The sequence below is a fragment of the Ictalurus punctatus genome, chromosome 26 (genome assembly GCF_001660625.3).
Source record: "Ictalurus punctatus breed USDA103 chromosome 26, Coco_2.0, whole genome shotgun sequence".
Lineage (NCBI taxonomy): Eukaryota > Metazoa > Chordata > Actinopteri > Siluriformes > Ictaluridae > Ictalurus > Ictalurus punctatus.
In genome coordinates, this window is record NC_030441.2 from 4275418 (window position 1) to 4297176 (window position 21759).

Consider the following 21759-nt stretch of genomic DNA (forward strand, 5'->3'; position numbering starts at 1 on the left):
TCAAAATATCTGAGCTCGAGGGTCACTGCAAGACATTCGAGCCCGGGTGGAATGTATGTCCAGGGTGTAATATCAAATTAATGTGTGCGGCATAGACCAACCCGCTGCAGCACACATCCTGTAAGGGTACTCCGTTGGACAAAGCCTTCAAGGAGGCAACCCCCATAGTGGGATGAGCACTTATGCCCAGAGGCATAAGCGAGACCATGCGCCTCATAAGCGATAGAGATTGCTTCCACTATCCAATTAGAGGTGCGCTGCTTTCACAGAGCATCACTTCTACTGTTGCAGTGAAAGTGGACAAGTAGCTGCTCTGACTTATGCCACTGTGGCGGAGCAGTGGACGTAATCACAGAAAGCCCTTACTGGACACAGTAGGTGCAATAAAAGAGGAACAGAGGAGGGCAGAAAGCCTGCAACACTACCGGCTGGGCAGCAGACATAGGAACATCAGGAATTTAACCTGGCCTAGGATGTAGGAAGGCCTTGGCTAATCCAGGGGCAAAGTCAAGGCAGGAAGGGGTAACAGAGAGAACTTGTAGATCTTCTACTCGCTTGAGAGATGTCAGGGCCAGCAGAAGAGCTATCTTTAGAGTCAGAAACTTCTCTGAGGCTGACTCTAAGGGTTCAAATGGGCAACCTGACAGACCATCCAGGACCAAAGAAAAATCTCCCAGAAAGGTATGCATGGCCTGCAGATCGGCCCCAGCTGCCTGTCATCAATCATAAACCTCAATGTTAGAGGATGTTTCCCCACAGAGACTCCATCAATAGGGGCATGGCTTGCCAATATGGTGGCCATGTAGAACTCCATGACTGTAGTTATTGTGTAGTTTACTGGGTCTGACTGATGTTCCTCACACTATAAGACAGAAGTCACCACTTAAGTGCATACAATTTCCTCATGGATGGTGCTCTAGCATTCAACATGGCCTCTACAACCTCAGTTGTCGAGACCAGAATCTATGAGCTGGTGCCCCTCAGGGGCCAGACCCACAGTTTCCATAGTTCCGGCCAAGGGTGATAAATCAGCCCTCTGACTTGAGACAGTAGATCCCTGTAGATCTCCCAAGGAGTGCCATCTAGCAGGTATATTATCTCTGAGAACCATATTTGAGCTGGCCAATAAGGCTAGCAGGAGACGTAGATGGTCTGGGTGAACTCTCGCTAGAACATGGAAAAAGTGTACAGATGTGACCTCGGCCTCATGTGCACCATGGCATCCAGCCCCAATGGTGTGGGAGGAGTGAAGGCGAACAACAGCGGGCAGTGTGTTATCTACTCGGAGGTAAACACATCCACTACCGCTCGGCTGAACCGCCGCTATACGGACTCCACAACTTGTGGATAGAGCCTACAGTCCCTGGGCCTCAGCCCCTGCCTTGACAGAATGTCTGCCCCCACATTCCTGTTGCTGGGAATATACATTGCCCTCACTGACAAAAACTCTCCTTCCGCCCAGAGAGGAATTATTTGTTCCTGCTTGAACTGGGGTCATGAACGTAACCCTCCCTGGTAGTTGATATACGAGATCACCGCTGTGTTGTCTGTCACAACTAGCACATTATGACATCTCGATTGAGGAAGAAAGAATTTCAGAGCTAGAAATACGGCCCGGATCTCCAGGCGAATTATATGCCACACCAGATGAGGGCCGCTCCAGAGACCGAGATCTGGAAAGTCGTCTAAGAACACGCCCCAGCCCGTGAGGGAGGTGTCTGTCATTACTTTTTTATGATAAGGAGACACCCCTAGAGAGTGACCCGAGGCTAGAAACCGGGGACACCTCCAAATTCTCAGAGCATGTAGGTATCGCCACGTGGCACTGATTACTCTCAGAGGTTTCATCCTCGGACAAAACCCCCAACTTTTCTGCCACCACTGAATTGGTCTCAAGTGCCCAACAGAATGAAATTGGCTGATGCTGCCATAAGCCCCAAGAGTCTCTCACAGAGACTTGAGGGGACACCCAGATCCAGCTTTATCTTGCTCAATGTTAATAGAACTGACTGTACACATGTTGAGGATAGAAATGCCCTTATAATAGTAGAATCCCATATAACCCCTAGCAAAATGTCCTCTGCACTGGAGACAACATACTTTTCTTAAGGTTCAACCTGAGCCACAAGCTCTTCATGTGGGTGGGAACAACCTCTCGATGTTGAATCACCAGCTCCCTATATTGTGCTAGAATTAACCATTCTTCCAGGTAGATGCCCTGGCGTCGCAAAGGAGCCAGAACAGTATCCATGCACTTTGTGAAGGTGCAAGGGGATAATGCTAGCCTGAAGGGAATAACCCAATATTGGTACGCATTGCCTCCAAATGTGAACTTCAGGAACTTCCTTTGACTGGGCGATATTTCTATGTGGAAATATGCGTCTTTTAGATCTAACTTCAGGTCCTCGAACTGAATCTGTGGAAAGTTAAGTTTGAGCATCAGCATCTTAAACCTGTATGCCCAAAGAGTACGGTTCAGGTGATGCAGATCTAAAATTGGCCACATACTCCTATCTTTTTTGTGGGCCAGGAAATAATGGCAATAAAAACTCCCTCCCTCAGGGAAAAGGGTGCATGTTCTATGGCTCCTTTGTCAAAGAGGTATCTTACTTCCGGCGCTAACATCGGGCTCTGCTCTGTGCTGATTACTGTGGTAGGCACATCTCTGAACCGGGGGATCGAGCTCTGAACTGGACCTGGTAACCCTTTTCTACGGTAGACAGAACCCATAGAGACACATTGGCAGTAGTTTCCATGCTGCCAGATGTTCTTTTAGTGACTTTAACTCTTCCACATTCTGTTAGAGGGAAAGCATCAGATTTTCATTCCTCTGTGACAGCTCACTGACCAGAGAAGACTGAAAGCTTGGGACAGCCTTGGCTAGGGTAGACCTTGCAGTAGTACTGCAGGCTAACTGCCCTAACAACTTCACCTTCACTGAGATGTCCCTTCACGGTCCCACAGGACTGCTCCTTCTTTGTCTGCTTGGACTTCATGATCATGCTCAGATCAGGCCTATTAGCAGGCTGTGACTGTGGCTGCTCGGTCCCCCTGGCTGTCTGCAGGGAGAGGCGGGCCACCACACTTGCCTTCTGTGCTTCTCTCGCACTAGCACTGGCCCGTGCTCCACTCATGGATGCCCGGGCAAACTCAACACAACAGAGAAGGAACTGACTGAATGCCCCCATATGTCAAGCTCACTCAGCAAGTCTGCTTGGTAGACCTGCAACACTGCCATTGTATGCAGTGACCCACAAGCAAGACCTGCTGCTGCATAGGCCTTGCCCACCAAACGCAGAGGTGGCCTTACATGGCTTGGACGGCAAAGCCAGCCCCCCTAAATTACCTGCCATCAGTGGAGAGAGGTAGCTTGCAAGCACCTCCTCCACTTCGGCATAGCTAAATAGCCATGCCGTTCATTCCCCATGATGGCCGAATAATCTGACTTCGCGAGGTTATAAATAAGTTTAGTCTATGGTTTTCCCCAGAAGTGTGATATTTCATCATGCACTTCTGGAAAAAAGGAGAGTTTTCTGTGATGTGAGGGAGATTTATATCTACTGCCTTCGTAATCACTTCAAGCAGCTCTCTATATGCTTGAGAGCTGTTCTCCGTCTTTGGCTCCATGGAGTCAGAGAGTTTTTTTTTGTGAGCTCTAAAATCCCGTGGAGAGCCGGAAGACAGCACAAGCGATAGAGCAGCACTTGTCTCCAGCTCCTTTTCCAGATCCCTACAAGATCCCCAGGACCTGAGCGGGCCGGCTGCCTTGGCAGTAGCTGGCCAGATAAGCGAGGTTCTGAAACCCAACTCCCTTGGGCCAAGAAGAGAGTGAGCCACGGGCAGAGCTGCCTAATTGTAAGGCATTCACAATGTGCACAGTCAGCCCTCTCGAGGGCTGCCCTAGCATGCTCCAACCCTAGACACTTCATACAGAAAGTGTGTGTCCCCCCACCCTGTGAAAAAGCTGAAGCAAGGTGTGACACTTCCTGAATTCTCTCTCCCTCATACTTTTCTCTCTCTTTTTTCTAAAGGGACAGAAAAGTAAAGAGATTATTTGTTTCTCTTTTTTTAAAAGATTGACAGGAAGAGTCTTTTTGCAAGCATTACACAAACGACCGACATGCAGTCTCACAGAAGATAATAAGGCTGACGGCGTGGTTCACAGGTGCCATTTTTATATCACGTGATGCAATTTAATTACCATTTTAACTGATCATGGCAGGTCTATAAATAGGCATGATGTTACACAAGCTTCAGATACTGGCCATGCGTGAGGGTGCTTCCCACAGCATGAAGCCCATGCATCGTCGCGTTCCCTTTGAAAGGGAACAAAATGCAAATGGCTGAAGAAAAAAAAAAAACTGAGAAAAAACAGAAGACAGAAATGGAGGAAAAGGAGGAAATATAAAATAAAGACCCATTCGAAGAATAGAAAGTTAGTATACTGAACGAAAGAAAGAAAGGAAAAAGAGAAATGAAAAGGTTAAAAATTAAGAGAAAATTAGACTAGCGAAACATTAAAATAAATATGTATGCAAAGCACACTCTCTCTTGATCTTATTTGGTGCAAAGTGTATGATTAGCAATTAGCTTATATTCATCTTTTTTATTCATTATAAGGTGTTAGATAATTATGCGTATAATTGGAGTGTAATTATAATGTGCGAGTCTAATTGGCTCTGGTGCTGATGGAGGTCACGCTGCTGTTTTACTCCCCAAATGATGAGCAGGTTTGTGAGGTTCCACGCTCTCCATTATTAAATAACTCCCTGCTAACGTGTTTTCTTCCACCTGTAAAAGGGAATCGTTAAATAATCCTCAAGTTGGTGCATTTTCATTCCCAGCATCGAGTGAGCCCCATCGTCCATCATCATAACCTTTCATACGGCAGCGATTCATCACATGCAGCAAGGAATCCAATATGGAGATCTCAGTTCTCCAGCGTGAGATCAATTCTGAGCTGAAATATGACATTTAGGGTATTTAAATAAATAATCATGTAATGCTGCTTCGGCTTTACAGGTCTTTAACAGTTTTAAAAATGTTTATTCATGTACAGATGGAACAGTTGGAGTGTAAAGGTCAGGATGTGTGGACTCAGGTGGAGCCAGAGTTGGAGTGAAGCAATCAAATGCTGAGGAAGGATTTGTCCTAAATGCAAGCATTCATGTCTGATGTCCGTTTGAGTTTTTGTATAATGTCGGTAACAGGAAACCTATTGAACAAACTAAACATAACAGGTAGCAAGCTAATAGCTACAGAAAAACAGGTTGTAAATAGACCTAGCTTGTGTTACCACAGGTGCTGCAGTTAACATAATAGCTAGCAAGCTATATTATTTCATAAACTTTTACATCAGAAATGTAGAATAAAAAGTTTACTGTAAGTCAAGAATTAAGCCATGTCCATTTTTTGTTCAATATATTTGAATATATTGAATTTCAAATTGAATTAGTTAAATCTGGTCTACTGTTTTCAGAAACACAACGTAAAATATGTTTCTTTACAACCTTTTCATCATCAGGCCCCAAAATTCGGATCACAGTTATATTCGCCATCGGAAAGAACGAACATGTGAGACCACAGGGACTGACCTCCGCCTAAACACCTTGGTTTACTGGTTTCATCAAGGACGAATGCAGTGGTGAGATTTTCTCCCTTTTTTTTCTGCCAGCCCCTTAAAAGAAGTGCAGCTTTAGATCTCTTTGATTGCCCGCACCAAATGATTTAGACTATCACAGGAGTCTGGACCTGGTTGAAGCAGTGAAGAGAGACCTTTGTGACCTCCACCTGCAGATGTCCCTCAGATGGAGCTTGTCCTGTCTGGTATCATACAGCGACACCAGTGTGAATCTGCCAATCCAGGAAAAACAGTATGATTGCTACCTTTGTCTTGAGTATTGAAGGGATGTAGTACATCAACCTCACATAATATTTGACAATCCTGGCCTATTTTTGTGAGTTAATTTCACTCCTAAGGCAAATATTTTTTATTTGATATTATTTGCAAATGGTATTATTTGACTGACTGTCTGAAAGCGTTAGTCCAGTGTAGCTGATACTGGATTGAGATTTCAGACATAAATATATTTAAACAGCGGTCCAGATTTTCAAACCTTTTGTGCTGTTTGATGTATTTTACTTGTAATGATAATGTTGGTCACTGTTCAGTGTTGTTATTTATTACCTAAAATTATTCTTGACTACTTAACATCACTTACGTTTCTCAACAAGACCATCGTGACCGTATTTTACAGTTTATTCATTGAGGTCATCCAAATAGTCTCAATTTTTTTGGCAGATTGCAGTCGTGACCATCAAAATACAACTAACTGTAAATAAATATCCCAAAGTGTTATGGATAATCAAAACACTTCCACGCCCAGCTGGACCTACTCCACTGCACTGGACTTAGTCCTACTCCACTGGAAATCCCACATGCTGTACAGCTACACAACAAATGTTTTCTGCATTACTGATGCATTTTTAATGGCAAAGGGTCCTCATGCCAAATAATTACTTTGTTCAATTTAGTGCTGTTTATTTCTTTTCATAGTAGATATATTTTTATGGATAGAAGTTTAATAGAAGGCATTTTTGCTTTATAGCAAAATGTTTGCACATGAATGTACATACACAAACTGTACAACACAACATTTTTATTATTTCTGATCTACATACAACAAATAATAAAAGTCATAGCTAATAATTATTTTTAAAATATTGATTGTCAGTACTGTGTAGTGAAATTATTTTCTCATTGCTGATTACTTACCTGTGCAATAGACTTCCCATTGTGGATTACCTTCCTGTGTCATAGACATCTTGTTTGTGAATACTTACTTTGTGTAACATCTAGCTTGGACTCTGCTCCACCAGACCACCAGAGGGCACCCAGCGTTGAGTTTTGCACCCCTTCTTCTACTACTCTCATTTCCTGTTTGAACAGTTTGAAAAGCACATGGACCTTAAAGACAACGAGTTGATTGTCGTTGTACCTTTTTGCATCGTCTAGTTTTTGCCTCTGCCTAGCGCTCGTCTGCCTTGATGTTGATATCTGACATTTTGTGGGGTTTTTTTGGATTGTGTCTTTGGATGTTTATTGGTGTGACTGATCATTCTGATAATGACCTTGCCTGCCTTTTGTAAATAAACATCATGCACATGCATCCTTACTCTACGTCTCGGAGTCCTTTGTTACACCTTGACACTTATTTGGGCACCTTCAGCGCATGTTCAGTGCCACCAGTTCAGTTAACAAGTTATATCTAACGCCACACAATCATGTCCACCTAACACATCCAGAACCATAAAGGCCTCCCCAGTGACTAAGGCTGTAGCAAGCCCCATTGGCACCATTAATCATGATCACAAATGGATTTTTCATGTATTACAAATAACACGACCAGAATCATTTGGGCGTTATAGGACATGCCACCAGCAGACCTATGAAAACCATAAAAATACATGATCTTGCTTAACTGTCTTTTACTTGTTTTCTTCTTGCAAAACTATGAGGATGCCATCTTTACATCTAGAGCTGAACATGGATATGGATTGCTTCTTTACAAGTGTCCAATGTATGTCTATAAAGCTGTGAGAAGAAATCTTTCTCAGTGCTTTCAGTAAGAACCTGGCTGACAGTGGTTGCTGTAATATCATGCCCATGGAGAAGCTTAGCTCTTTTTGTGTTTGAATACATTTCTCTGTGGTCCAGCATACAGACAGCATTTCTGCTGATGGTTTCTGGAGACCACCTTTATCCTTCAAAAGAAGAAAGGGTCTGATGTGTGGCACCATCACACATTAATGTATTTGGACAATGAATGCTTTGTATTCCAAGAGACTATTTTCATGTCAGCATCTTCAGGCAAATCCACTTCTACTGACTGCACTTCCATTCATCCTGCAATGTTGACAACAGCATGTGCTGTTCATCAGTATTGTTTCGAAGAAGACAGTCGCTTGTGCCTGTTTTCACTTGCAGGTGTTGTAGGATCCATTGAACTTGCTGACATTGGGACTGTTGCAGTGTCCATATTGGACAACAGCAAAGAAAAGCTCCAACTTAGCTTATAGGTGAGATTGAGATGAAATCTTCACTGTGCATTGGTCTTCTCAGATAGTTCATGCTACATGTTAAGCACACTTCCACTATTTACTAATTACTAATTTACTAATTATCCACTAATTACTGAAACCTGGCTTCATCCAAGGATACCCGATGCTAGCATGCAGCTAGCAGGTCGTACTATGCTTCGCTGGGACAGGACTGAGGACTCCAGTAAGAGCAAGGGGGGGGGGGGGGGGGGGCTCTGTATGTATGTGCATGAGAATTGGTGTAACAACGGAACAATGATAGACAAACATTGTTCCCCTGACCTCGAGTACATGTCCTGAAGATGTCGGCCCCTTTTTCTACCGAGAGAGCTTACAGTGGTGATTATCACGGCTGTGTATATTCCACCCGACGCCAATGTGAACACAGCGCTCTCTCTCCTGTTGAACACCATAAACGAGCAGCAGAGGGCATACCCCGACGGTGTTCACATAATTGCAGGAGACTTTAATAAGGCGAACTTGAAGACTGTACTCCCGAAATTCTATCAACATGTTAAGTGTTTTACTAGAGGGGCGAACACTCTGGATCATGTTTACTCAAACATTAAGCACGCCTATAGAGCCATACCTCTCCCCCAGCTCGGCCAATCAGACCATCTCTCCCTCCTGCTCTCCCCTGCCTACACCCCCCTCTGACGCAGTGTCAAGACCACTATAAAGACTGTTACCACCTGGCCTGATGATGCATTCTGCAAACTACAGGACTGCTTCGAACAGACAGACTGGGATTTGTTTGAACATCAAGAGCTAGAAACATTAACAGGAACGGTACTGGACTACATCAAGTTCTGTATCGGAAATGTGACTGTGGGAAAAAACATCCGGGTTTTCCAAAACCAGAAACCATGGATGACCAAACAGGTCCGCACAGTACTCAAAGCCCGTGATGCTGCCTTCAGGTCTGGTAAAAGAGCTCTGTACAGAGCTGCCCGTGCCAACCTGAAAGGTGGTATTAAGGAAGCTAAGGCGGCCTATAAGAGGAGCATAGAGTCCCACCTGTCCAGCAAAAATAAACGGGAGGTGTGGCAGGGCATACAGAACATCACGAACTACAGAGGCCGTGAGGCGACAACAGGAGAACTGAGTGCAATTCTGGCAGAAGAGCTAAATTGCTTCTTTGCTCGCTTTGAAACATCACAACAACAGCACTCATCTGCTCCAGCCCCACCTCCACCCTCATCTGGCCCCCGTACCAGTCCAGCCCTGCCTCCATCCTCTTCTGGTTCCTGCACCACTCTACTTACTGTGAGGGAACACGATGTTAGACGGATGTTTCTGGCAGTGAACCTTAGGAAGGCTGCTGACCCAGACGGTGTACCTGGTAACGTGCTCAGATCATGTGCCCACCAGCTTGCCCACATCTTTACCAGAATTTTCAATCTCTCCCTGGCCCAAGCAGTCATCCCGTCCTGCCTAAAATCAGCCACAATCATTCCAGTGCCAAAGAAGTCGCCCACCACTAGCCTGAATGATTATCGTCCTGTAGCCCTCACTCCAGTTATCATGAAGTGCTTTGAGAGATTGATTCTTCAGCACATCAAGGACTACCTCCCCCCAGATTTCGATCCTTTTCAATTTGCTTATCGTGCAAACAGATCCACAGAGGATGCTATCGCCGTAGCTGTCCACTACGTGTTGAGACATCTCGAGCAGCAACAGAGCTATGTCCGGATGCTTTTTGTGGATTACAGTTCGGCTTTTAATACAATAATTCCGGACATTCTCGTCACCAAATAGGTCACCCTTGGCCTCCCCCGCCTCACGTGTGCCTGGATAAAGGACTTTCGCACCAACCGGTCCCAGACAGTGAGACTCGGACCCCAACTCTCCTCCACTCGCACGTTGAGCACAGGTTCTCCACAGGGCTGTGTGTTGAGCCCCCTCCTGTACTGCCTCTACACATATGACTGTAGACCAGTCTACAACAATAATCTTATCATCAAGTTTCCTGATGACACCACAGTGGTCGGACTTATCTCAAAAGGAGAGGAGGCAGCCTACAGAGAGGAAGTCCTAAACTTGGCAGCCTGGTGTTCAAAGAACAATCTTACTCTAAACACCAAGAAAACCAAGGAACTTATTATAGACTTCAGAAAACACAACACGGAGTGTGTGGAGAAGGTCCACACCGTCCGGTTTCTTGGCGTCCTTATCTCTGCAAACATCTCCTGGACGGACAACATCACAGCGCTTATCAAGAAGGCTCAAACGCGGCTACACTTCCTGAGGGTTCTCTTGAAGTACAATCTGGACTCCAATCTGCTGCTGATCTTCTACCGCTCGTCCGTCGAGAGCCTGCTGACATACTGTATCACGGTGTGGTACGGTAGCTGCACCGCAGCAGACAGGGAGAGGCTTCAGAGGGTAGTAAGAGCAGCACAGAAGATCATTGGCTGCCCTCTCCCCTCCCTGATGGATATTTACACTTCCCGTTGCCTCAGCAGAGGAAAAACAGATCATTAAGGACAGTTCTCACCCTGGCTTTGATCTGTTCAATCTGTTGCCCTCAGGGAGACGTTACAGGTGCATCAAAACAAGGACTAGTAGATTTAGGAATAGTTTCTTCCCGAAAGCTATTACCATGATAAACAAACGCATGTACTGAGTCCACAGCATATGTATATAGTGTCTCAAAACTGTGCATTTCATAGTACCTCCCCCATCCACCCCAATATTTATCTTGCATATCAATCTTGCATATCTTGTATATCTTGTTTATTTATTTTGTTTATTTATCTTGTTTATTTATCTGTGTATTATCTGTTTATTCTTCCTGTGTATTGAATGTACATGTTTGCACGGAACAAAAAGGAGTGGCTCTTAATTTCATTGTACATATGTATAGTGACAATAAAAAAAAAGGCATTCATTACAATGAAGACATTGGTTTCTTCTTTTTTGTTGTCATATGATGTGGTACCATCTTGCCATGCTGTTGGACCTTCAACCCACAGAGGCATTCAGGCATTCTGCTTGTTCACGCTTGACACACTTCGTGAAGTCTTTTAAGCCTCTCTCTGATGACTTTAGTGCCCTCTAATTGGTCCATACAAGTATACAACTGGAATTCTCCATGACACATTAATAGCTATCACCTTGAGGAGCAATGCTTCAGTGGATAAGGTGTTGTCAATTTCACCACCTTCTATGTCAACATAGTCATGGAATTGGTCTCCCCCCAAAAAATATGTCATTTTATGGGTGTATATTTCATCCATCTTCAAAGTAAAGACTCTGTCTCTTTGCCCTTCTCTCTATTTGCTCAAACATGACTCTTCAAAGCCACAGTAAATCCAGGAGCAGTGGAGAAGAATCTGCTTCAATTGTTCAGAGTACTTGGCTGGGTTATTCCCCCCCGCTGCATCATACACAAAATGTATTTTGGTACTTCATGAGTTCACTCAAGTAAAGAGGCACACTGACTACTTCTTGAGTTTGCTTGTAACCTACTTCAATGTTAAAACTCTTTACTTGAGTTGACTGAACTTTTGGCACTGAAAATCTTCATCTTCTTTTTGTAATTACCCAATTTCTCCATCTTCATGTCTCCTTTTCAGTGTCCTTGATGACTGCAACTGATCCTCCAAAATTGTGATCTTTCACCCAGTGGTGTCATTAACAACCAAGATGTGCTTACTAGCCCTTGGTGTTCTGTTCATCCTAAGAATCCCCTGCTGGAGTGCTGCATGCCTGAAATGATGAACTACTTACCTATGCATCATTTCTTACCAAAATCCTGCGACTTATCAATGATTTCACAGATGGCTTTTCCCAAATGTGTTCGACCACCAAAGACCGTAAGTCCAGCTGTGACCAATGACCCTTAAATGAAAACACTGTGGAGATAAGTGCACATTCTTCTAACAACTGTTTTGTACATGGATCTAATGGAAAAAGGTTTGTGTGAATAAGTGAAGTTTAAGGTGTTCATTGCTGTGCACTCAACCATTTCGTTATGCCCATTTCTTCACCTTTTCCTCCCGCAGGCTTTTTGTGTAAGAGCCATGCTTTATCTGGATGGACATGAAAAAGGCTGAAGAACTTTTACAGGTCAATACATAACACACTCATCAGAAGGAGGAGCACATGAATGAGACCAAGAACATGATTCATTCCTCAAAAACTCCAATCTTATTTCCTTTTTTCTTGTCCAAAATGTATTTTCCCTCTCTCTCTGTACAGCTGTAATGGTTGTTTTTCTACAAATGACAATAACAGCTAATAGCTTCGCAGAAAAATGGAGCATGGCACCAAAATGACCTGACTTTTCTCTCCAGTTACTGTTTACATCTGCAGCACCAGAGACAAAAGAAATCACTATGACAAAGACATCAATCAATAAATTATGTCGACTTCACATGAGCACTATAATAAAGCAATATGTTTTCCTTTTGCTGGCTTTATTCTTTTTTCTTGCTTTCCTTTTTAAGCTCTCTTTTTTAATGTCCTTTTATTTAAAAAATGATATATAAACTATACATTTCACTCTTTTTGAACAGTGAACTGAGGGAAACAAACAAAACAAAACAAAACAAAAAAAAAACATCCACCAGTTTGGGAAATGTGGACATAACATGTCTTAAACTCAAAAAAAAAAAAAAAAAAAAATGACAGACCTCCTAGTGACAATAAATAAATAAATTAAAATAATTCATAAATAATTAATAGCAAAAAATCTTACATGGTTTTCACAATCTTCACTAGTGTTTAAGTTGTGAAATGCCCTCTGCAGATAAACTGTCTGAATTATTGCATATATACAGTACAGTGTCTACATCAGTCAGTCTTAAAATTGTCTTAACCACTGACAGGTGACGTGAATAACATTGATTATCTTGTTACAATGGCACCTGTCAAGGGGTGGGATATATTAAGAACTGTCAGTTCTCGAGGTTGATGTGTTGGAAGCAGGAAAAATGGGTAAGGATCTGAGCGACTTGGGGCCAAATTGCGATGGCTAGATGACTGGATTTGATCATCTTTAATAAAAAAGGCAGGTATTGTGGGGTGTTCCCGGTACGTAGTGGTTAGTACCTACCAAAAGATGTCCAAAGAATGACAACCTGTGAACCAGCGACAGGGTCATGAGTGCCCAGGGCTCATTGATGCTTGTGGGGCGCGAAGGCTAGCCCATCTGGTCCATCAGCTTGCTGGATATGGGGCAGAGTAGCTGAAGACTGACCAGAGTGCCAATTTTTCCTGCTTCCAACACATCAACTTTGAGAACTAACTGTTCACTTGCTGCCTAATATATCCCACTCCTTGACAGGTGCGACTCTAATGAGATAATCAGTTTTATTCTCGTTACCGCTTTTAATGTTATGGCTGATCGGTGTATGTTGTTTATCTCATATAAAAATATTAAATATTTTAATATGAAAATAAAAAATATATTGTGACAGTAAAAAGCTGAGTTATGTAATTATGTTCAGTGCATTGCAATAAAAAGGCACATGATATTTCTCTTCGAGCTTAGCACAAACAATGTGATAAAACAATATTATTGTAATTTAATGGTATAATAATGATGTCCTTCACAGGCAAAATGCTGGAATAATTATTATTATATATTATGAATATGCATGATTTATTTTCCCCAATTTTTTCCCCCTCATTTTAATTGTATTATTATTTTAATTTAATACTTTAAAATCTTTGTTGCTTTCTATGAGTGTATCTTGGGCAGCATATACTATTGTTTTTCTCATTTTGTTGATCCTATATGAAAATTTTAAATATTTCAAGTGATGTGAAAAGTAAAAGTTGAGTTCTATCACTTTGATTATATCTATACATTTGATCAATTGTGTCAGCTGCAATAAAATAAAATATAAATGCATTTTGGGGAAATTCTGACACATTCTTAATGTAGGTCCCAGACCGTTACAGAGTAGTGTTATAAAATCAATAATGAAAATATCGTCTCCAGGCAAAATGCTTGAAAACTTTTTCATATATTATTTGATTATTATTACTAGTATTTTTGATGGCATTAGCAAAAAACAAACAAAAAAACAGGCTAATTAGTTAAATATTAACATTAACAAATTAGCAAAACCCACCTCAGCATGCTTTTCTAATTAGATGGAATCCATGCCTTCCAGGGATGCAAAGCAGAATGCCTTCTTTTATATGAGTCTTTGCTTTCTCCAGCATATTGTGGTATCTTACAGCAGTAAGGCCAGGAGCACTCTTCCTCAATTTCCACACTGCAGTCCGATTGCATATTTATATTCAGATGCACACAGCACCAACTACATTGTGTAGCAAGAGATGGGTCACTACAGATAACGAAATGGTACAGTACTTTATTGAATTTGATGCTACTAGATGATAAACTGAAATGTAAATAAAATGCGTGGGGGTTCATTCGATTGACATGTAGCATACAGTCGTTGACTGGACGAAACAAGAAGAGACCTTTGACACTAGAGACTATGTTATGTATTGTAACTATCTTACAGAAAACTTCACCATAACATACATTTTTTTTCATCCATTTATGTGCCATGCAAGTCCCTGTGAATGAGCTGTTACTATGGAAATGCTAAGATATTAATATAAAGCTGCGATTTGCAGCTGCACTACTGTCCACTATGGGTGGTAGGAAGGGGAAACTGGGGGGGGGGGGGTATTCGATGACCGTGTTTGCTCTTTGGCTGCCTCTTTCCTGCTCGATGCAATCTCCTAAAAGTTTCCATCCATCAATCTTTTCTTGTTTCCGCTTTCTCCTTCTCCCCCCTCCTCGCTCATTTTTTTCTGCCATGTAACTGAAGGCTGCATTAGTGGGAGGCTGTACAGCGAGTGTTAATGTAAACAGATGAATTCACAAAGCCACTTACGACAACTGGTCGAGGCGTAATCGCACTTCTTATCAGTGCAGATAAATCTTGAATGCTAATAAGATTACACAGGAGAGACAGAGAGAGACGTGCTAACACTAATTCTCCTGATGCTCGACGGTTGACCTTGAGTTTCAGTTTAACTGTTAAGGAGAAACAAATAAAACAATAAAACATTGGACTAGCATTAAAGAGGTTAAAACACACATTAGCATTATAGTAAACAGGCTAAAACACAAACCAGCTGTCACGGTTTGAAGGGAGATGGATAAAGAAACATTAACAAAGAGCATGAATACAAAGACAGAAATGACAGCAATGAAAGACAAATGCAAGACAAGGAGTGTAGTGCAAACTGTATGCTATATACACATAAGTGCTTGTTAACATGGACGTGATTCAGGTGCAGATGGTTATGTAACCGTGATGCAGTGAGGTTACATGATGCTAGCATTATAGTAAACAGACTAAAACACAAACTAGCATTGTAGTAAAGAGGCTAAAACATGAACTAGCATTATAGTAAACAGGCTAACACGACCCTTTGTAGAATAAGTGGTATGGAAAATGGATGGATAGATATTATTATTATTATTATTGTTGTTTTTGTTGTTGTTGTTGTTGTTGTTATTACTAGAAGATGAATTACTTGGATTAATGCTCACAAAACACTGTCACCAGAAATAAAGATAAATAGGATGGAGTGAATATTTTTTCACTTCTCCCATTGTGAATATTTAGTCAATGCGTTGTTTGGGTTTTGCATAATGAACTTGCACTCTTCACACACACACACACACACACACACACACACACACACACACACACACACACACACACACACACACACACCACTCTGAGTGAGAGCATTAGACTTTCAGCACAATTATACAACGGGAAGGTGGCAAGCGTCGGTGCTAATGTGAATTAAACTTTCATCCTGCTGTTATAATGAGCTGTGTCAGCAAGGAGACAAGAAAAGTTTCCTCGTCCACTTCCCCAAATGACTCAAATTGTGTATCAAAAAGAGTGTCACACAAGTGCATGCTCTACACTTTATCTCAGCAGCAAGCAGCAAGTGACTTCTAATGCCTCTCTCTATATAGCTATTTTTCAGTGATAACAAGCTAAAGTGTGCTAATTTCCAGTGATAATAAGCTGTAGTGTGCTAATTTCCAGTGATAACAAGCTATAGCAAGCTAATTTTCAGTAATAAGCTATATTGAACTAATTTTCAGTGATGATGTGGAATATCTCTCCACCCTAAATAAAAAAAAACTTCAGAGATGCAGGATTGTGGATGTCAAAAAGAAAATACACTTTATAAAAATAATAAAGTCAGATGTCTGCAGACTCTAAAAATTCATGCAACATAACATGGGCCTTTTATATTTCTCATCTTAGGTGGGGTTTTTGCCACAATTTATTACTGTCTGTATGTTGCCTTAATGGTTTCTTTCTCCTTAGTTACCCTGAGGACCCAAAACCATAGTTACTTTTTGTCCAGAAACCATTGTCCCTTTAGGTCCAGAAATCCGATACCATAGATATATCTCCACAAGTATGCACACAATGTGCCTAGATACTGATTTATTGCTTAAGTTCTGTGCAAAGGAGACATAGAATACCACAAGATTGTCTACCTCAGTACACACATATAGTAATATATAGAATATAGCTTAATTAGAATATACTCTGTAGTTTTTAATTATGCTTTCATATATTTACCCTCTTTGGGGCTTACTAAGTCTCACCTGTCTCAAGAGAGCAATCTGACAGTTCAGTCCTTTCATGTTACACTAATGAGTGATCTCTGTGTGATCACTTCAGTCATCTACAAATGACCAAATCCTGAAACCACTCTCTTATGTAGTACTCTTTCTCTCACAATGTGTCTTCAACCCAGATACTTTATGTATCACAGGGGGTCACCCTTCGGGAGAGGTTGGTCTAGCACTTACAACCAGAGCATGGCTCACCAAACTGGAATCTGTTTCATTGTGCTTCTGTTCTTGGATCCAATTTGGCTTAGGAGGCCAACGTGGTATGAGGTTAAAATCTTTTCTTAACAGTTTATTGTCCTCTTCCAGATTGTCCCAGTCACATGTGACATTTGTTTAACAGTGGCTCGTACCAGAAAGGATTTCAGTATAGGCACAACACAACAAAACAATAGTCCAACAACAATTACAACTATTGCCAGGATTATTCCCTTTTTCATCGGTTTGTGGGTGGTAGACAGAGGTCCAGAGGGGTTTCACCTGCAACAACCGGCACAGATCACCCATTAGTTTGGAGACAAAGGGCGTACCTTGGTCTGTTAAGATATTCTTGGGGATCCCCACATGGCTGAACAGGATCACCAGTTCTCGGACGATGTTTCAGGAGGTGATTTCCTTAGTGGGACTGCCTTGAGGTACCAGGTGGAATAATCCAGAATCACTAGGTACTTTTGACCAGACAGACTTCAGGAGTGGCCCTACCAGATCCATGCCCACCCTCTCGAAGGGGACACTGATAATGGGGAGTGGGATGAGAGGGCGGGCAGTGGCTTCTGGGGTGCCGTCTGCTGGCACTGAGAGCACTACTGACAGAAGGCCTGGATGTTGGTATCCATCATGGGCCAAAGGAACCGGTCCTGCAGATTGGGCAGGGTATTGTAGCCCCAAGGTGTCCAACGAGTGGATCGCTGTGGGCCAGGTAGATCAGGGCCCACGGCTTACATTGAGGGATGACCAGGAGGTCACATAGCTGACCTTAGCACTCTGTCCAGAAGTAAAGGAGGCCATTAGACACCAGGAAGTAGGTGCGGGAAGATGCTACCCTTGTTGCTGGTCGACGCCATTGATTAGTCACACCTGGCCCCAGCAGTGCCTCAGTCAGTCAACCTCCTTCTGTTCATGCCCGAGGTTCCCCTACTGAGTGACCTGGTGAATCACAGAGGAGACTGGGTTAGAGGGTGTGCATGTCTCACCTGAGGAGGCTCATCCTGCGGCAGCCCCGTCTTTCTGGTCTATGTAGGCTGGCTGGACCCAGTCTGTGGTGGCAGGCCTCTTCCTCAGGCGTTGGCAGGGGTGGACTTCGTGTGATGGGTTGTGTAGGAATCCCTGCCCAGTCTTGCATGAGCAGAAGTGGCACCAGGAGCTCAGGGATCAGACTGACGAGAAGCGGCCAGGTGCCGGATGGTGAGGAGATAGTGACCTCTGTGGGCAGGACCTCCCAGATATCTCCGTGGATGCAGGACACCAGTAGGGACCCCAACAAGGATGGTCGGGCATGCCAGGGTCACAGTGCTCCCAGAATCAAGGAGGGCGGTGACCTCTCTTCCATTCACCCTTACAGCCATGGTCTGAGTGTCTGGTGGTGATACAGCCTGCAGGACACAGCCCACCAGCCAGGGCTTAATGATTTGTGGGGCAGATGGATCAAGCTCGGTGGGCAGGGGTTTTTCCCGGGGTATCCCATAGATGGGGCAGCTCTCCTGGACTCTCCTTTCCCACTGGAGGATGGGTTCTGGCCACCATAGTCCTTGGCTCCTGCGGAGCCCTGGTGGTGGGTCCTTCAGCTCACCCCTGCCGATGCTCAGCATGGCCAGGGTACATTCGAGGGCTTCCACCATCTCCCATGGGCCCCTGGCTTTCCTCATCCACACCGATTTCGGCAGGGCAGAAGTGGCACCAGGAGCTCAGGGATCAGACTGCCGAGGAGCAGCCAGGTGCCGGTCGGTGAGGAGATAGGAGCTAGTCCACTTTCCAGCCACCCTCATGGATGTCATGAAGGCAAGCGATCAGACCATAAAGATCATGTGTGGTCCAGGATGTATACTGCCCTCTTAACCAAAAATAGGAAATTGACTTGCATCATACTTATAAGGTGGGCAAAAGCTTTCCCTTAATCTGAGCAATCTATACCCTTTTTCTTATGACCATAATTCTCCTTTTACCTTGAATAATGCTAGCACCTCTTGCTTTTTTTCTCTCCCTTTTTGCTTCTTCTTATAGTTTTCATCAGTGTTTCCATTTCCTCACACTATGATGGGCCAAATGCCCCTCCTTCCGACCATTTAATGCATAAATATTATGTTCTCTTTTCCCATTTCCTTGAAAGTCTTTCTATGATTTATTTACATAATGGGTTCCTCAACCCCAGTAGCTCTACAGGAGTAGATGTCATGATTGGTCCCTGTATTCTAGGGGATTGTTCATTGTCATAGTCAGGAACAAAAGTTACTAGGATTCTTTTTAGTGTCAGTCCTTCTACAGTGTTAGGTTCACATGGTCTGTAAGTTCTTTTTGCTGAAATCCAAGTTACCATCCTCAATACTACTGAGACTTCAAGTTTTGACTGAATTTAACTGTTTTCCAGTTACTGCTTTACCTCTTTAAATTCTTTGTTGTTCTTCGCAAATCTAGGTAAATATGTACTCCTACTGGTATTACTACCCAGTCTAATTGATCTGACTCTGCTAGTTCCACAAGTTTGTCACCTAGGATTGATGCTTTCCAATTTCTACTCCATCTCAGTCTGTAAGGCCTCTCTTGTCTTACTTCCTCTAAATTAGTAAGTTAAGTTGTATTTCTTAACAATGAATTTTTCTTTACCTTCTTCTTGTCTTTCCATTCACTTTACAGGATAAAAATGTATACAGCTCACACTGCTTAATATTTTCTCCTTTATCAGTTTTTGCTGTATTTATTATACCCAGCCCTTTAGTCCCTCTGTGGTTGTAATTATATCTATACAAAATAACATACAGTCAAGCTATTCCTAAAATATATCTACTGTTTGATTGTCAGAAAGCTCTGTGTAAGTCTCTCCATCTATTGCTGGAAGTCTAAATATAGGCCTGAGAGGGTCTCCTTTTCTATACACTGGATCATAAATACTCAATTTAGTGGATACGGATGTTTTTGTCTTATTGACTCTCTCCTTTTCCCTTTCAACTGTCTGTGTTGTACAATCTTTTTCCACTCAAATTCTGTACTGCTTACTCACTCCACACTCACATAAACTACCAGACTAACTTTGAATTATGTTTAGCATGAAAACATTAAATAATGTAAAAACATTAAGCATTATCCATATGTATTGAGCATTTTATTTATATTGAACAATCCAAAACTCAAACCATTCCAAACAAATCACAGTCACTGCACCGTTGGATGTACAATTCTAATATTGCTGTGAAGGTTATCAGTAGACCCTGCTCTATATGATATTTTTACCTTAGAAATTCTACATTCTGCCTTTTTGTTGTCTATGTTATTAAAATTTGTCACATGAACATATATGTTAATACAACTTTCAGTTAGTGCACAAAGTGCATGTGGTCATGAAGTGTAGTGAAAAGATCATCCTATTATTCTGTTCACTTAAAGTAGATGGCTCATCGATCCGACTTGTTCGTGAACGACACATCACCTTTTGGAAAGGGAAAGCTAGTACTGCAGCTGTGGAAGCTTTGGAAGTCTTCCCTTCTCTCCTTAGGGTACCTAAGACCACTTTTCCACAGCACGGTATGGCTTGACTCGGCTAACTTTACTTTTCTGAGCTTGCTTTTCCACTGCACTTTAGTGCCACCTAAGTATGAGTGCCACCTAGACGTATGAGTTCTGCCAGCATACTGGCATACTGACTCATACTGGTCACTGGAAGTTCAACATGGCACCTCATGGCAAAGAACTCTCTGAGGATCTGAAAAAAAGAAGTGTTGCTCTACATAAAGATGGCCTAGGCTATAAGAAGATTGCCAAGATCCTGACACTGAGCTGCAGCACGGTGGCCAAGACCATACAGCGGTTTAAGAGGACAGGTTCCACTCAGGACAGGCCTCGCCATGGTCGACCAAAGAAGTTGAGTGCACGTGCTCAGCGTCATATCCAGAGGTTGTCTTTGGAAAATAGACATATGAGTGCTGCCAGCATTGCTGCGGAGGTTGAACTGGTGGGGGATCAGCCTGTCAGTGCTCAGACCATATGTCTGACCACACTGCATCAAATTGGTCTGCATGGCTGTCGTCCCAGAAGGAAGCCTCTTCTAAAGATGATACACAAGAAAGCCCGCAGTTTTGCTGAAGACAAGCAGACTAAGGACATGGATTACTGGAACCATGTCCTGTGGTCTGATGAGACGAAGAAAAACTTATTTGGTTCAGATAGTGTCAAGCGTGTGTGGCGGCAACCAGGTGAGGGATACAAAGACAAGTGTGTCTTGTCTACAGTCAAGCATGGTGGTGGGAGTGTCATGGTCTGGGGCTGCATGAGTGCTGCCGGCAATGGGGAGCTACAGTTCAGTGAGGGAACCATGAATGCCAACATGTACTGTGACATACTGAAGCAGAGCATGATCCCCTCCCTTCGGAGACTGGGCTGCAGGGCGGTATTCCAGCACGATAATGACCCCAAACACACCTCCAAGACGACCACTGCCTTGCTAAAGAAGCTGAGGGTGAAGATGATGGACTGGCCAAGCATGTCTCCAGACCTAAACCATATTGAGCATCTGTGGGGCATCCTCAAACGGAAGGTGGAGGAGCACAAGGTCTCTAACATCCACCAGCTCCGTTATGTCGTCATGGAGGAGTGAAAGAGGACTCCAGTGGCAACCAGTGAAGCTCTGGTGAACTCAATGCTTAAGACAGTGCTGGAAAATAATGGTGGCCACACAAAATATTGACACTTTGGGCCCAATTTGGACATTTTCACTTAGGGGTGTACTCACTTTTGTTGCCAGCGGTTTAGACATTAATGGCTGTGGGTTGAGTTATTTTGAGGGGACAGCAAATTTACACTGTTAC